Here is a 2500-nt window from a genome sequence, read left to right on the forward strand (position 1 = left end):
CTTCTCCATCAATATCTCCTCCTTCCCCTCCTCCTCTTCTCCATCAATATCTCCTCCTTCCCTCCTCCTCTTCTCCGTCAATATCTCCTCCTCCCCCCCTCTTCTCCGTCAATATCTCCTCCTTCCCCTCCTCCTCTTCTCCGTCAATATCTCCTCCTCCCCCCCTCTTCTCCGTCAATATATCCTCCTTCCCTTCCTCTTCTCCATCAATATCTCCTCGTTCCCTCCTCTTCTCCATCAATATCTCCTCCTTCCCTTCCTCTTCTCCATCAATATCTCCTCTGCTTCCTCTTTCCATTCAATATATCTCCTTCCTTCCACTTCTCCATCAATATCTCTCTTCCCCTCCTCCTCTTCTCCATCAATATCTCCTCCTTCCCCTCTCTCTCTTCTCCTATCCCAATTCTCCACCTTCCCCTCCTATCCTCTTCCCTCAATATCTCCTCCTTCCCCTCTCTCTTCTCCATCATTATTCCTCCTTCCCCTTCTCTCTTCTCCATCAATCTCTCCTTCCCTTTCCCTTCTCCTCAATATCTCCTACCTTCCCTTCCTCTTCTCCATCAATCTCTCCTCCTTCCTCCTTTCTCCATCAATATCTCTCCTTCCCTCTTCTCCATCAATCTCCCCCTTCCTTCTCTTCTCATCATATCTCCCTTCCTTATTTCCATCATTATTCCTTTCCTCCTCATTCTTCTCCCTCAAATATTCTCTTCCCTCTTCAATACAAACAAACTCAACAATATTTCTCTTCCCTTCTCTTCCCATCAAATCTCCCCCTTTTCCCCCTCCTCTTCCCCAAAATATCTCCTCCTTCTTCTTTCTCAATCAATATCCCCTTCTCCTTTTCCAAAAATCCTTCCCTTCCCAATTCCCAAATCAATATCCTCCTTTCCTCTTCCTCATAAAATTCTCCCTACTTCTCTTCCCCATCCCAATTATCTCCCCCCCTTTTTTTTTTTTTTTTTTTTTTTTTTTTTTTTTTTTTTTTTTTTTTTTTTTTTTTTTTTTTTTTTTTTTTTTTTTTTTTTTTTTTTTTTTTTTTTTTTTTTTTTTTTTTTTTTTTTTTTTTTTTTTTTTTTTTTTTTTTTTTTTTTTTTTTTTTTTTCCCCTCCTTCATTTCTCCAAACAATATCTCTCCTTTCCCCCCTCTTCTCCATCAATATTTCCTTCCTTTTTTCTCCCTCAATAAATCCTCCTTTTCCCCCCCTCTTTCCATTTAATATTCTCCCTTCCCTTCTTCTCCATCAAAAAATCTCCTCCTTCCTCCTCTTTCCATAATATCTCCTCCTTCCCTTCATCTTCTCCATCAATATCTCCTCCTTCCCCTCCTCCTCTTCTCCATCAATATCTCCTCGTTCCCTCCTTTTCTCCATCAATATCTCCTCCTTCCCTTCATCTTCTCCATCAATATATCTCCTTTCCTTCCTCTTCTCCATCAATATCTCCTCCTTCCCCTCCTCTTCTCCATCAATATCTCCTCCTTCCCTTCCTCTTCTCCATCAATATCTCCTCCTTCCCCTCCTCTTCTCCATCAATATCTCCTCCTTCCCTTCCTCTTCTCCATCAATATCTCCTCCTTCCCCTCCTCCTCTTCTCCATCAATATCTCTCCTTCCCTTCCTCTTCTCCATCAATATCTCCTCCTTCCCCTCCTCTTCTCCATCAATATATCCTCCTTCCCTTCATCTTCTCCATCAATATCTCTCCTTCCCTTCCTCTTCTCCATCAATATCTCTCCTTCCCTTCCTCTTCTCCATCAATATATCCTCCTTCCCTTCCTCTTCTCCATCAATATATCCTCCTTCCCCTCCTCTTCTCCATCAATATCTCCTTCCCCTCCTCTTCTCCATCAATATCTCCTCCTTCCCCTCCTTTCCCCCATGAATATAGGAGAGGCCCAGCAGAGTAGGCGTGCCCACTTCCCGTTTTCTATGAACTGGGACACAGAGCGGTAACTCACCTGAGTATGGCCGTCGCGGGAGGCGTATTTCTCGCACTTTTCCACCTCCCCGACACTCCGTAGGATTCTCTCCAGCTCCTCCTGACGAGCGTGGACCGGCACGCCGCTCACACGCACGCGGGTCTCCAACCTACAAAAAGAGAAAAATGCGTTTAAATATATACCCAAAATAACAAAAAAATCTGATAATAATAAAAACAAAATTCCACGTGGCAGCAGATGTGATGGGCAAACAGATGCAGTGCAGATGCAGTCACACGTGAACACCTGTGATGTAAACACGGTTCAATATTTTGTGTACACATTTCCATGGTCATCGTGCGAGTACAGGAAGATTTTTTTCCGGTGTTTTCAAAGTTCTCAAAGTGCGCGAAAAATAAAGGGGGAAAAAAATCAACCTTCGCCAAAATAAGGATGATTAGGACGCGAATAACTGGAAAATAGCATAAGACTTATCTTCCTGATCATCCTTTTTTTTTGCCCTTCCTGTTCTTTCCATTTCACGTTTTCTCTTCTTCAAATTCTTCGTATTCTATTTTCC

This window comes from Penaeus chinensis, chromosome 35, assembly GCF_019202785.1.
Source record: "Penaeus chinensis breed Huanghai No. 1 chromosome 35, ASM1920278v2, whole genome shotgun sequence".
Classification (NCBI taxonomy): Eukaryota; Metazoa; Arthropoda; class Malacostraca; order Decapoda; family Penaeidae; genus Penaeus; species Penaeus chinensis.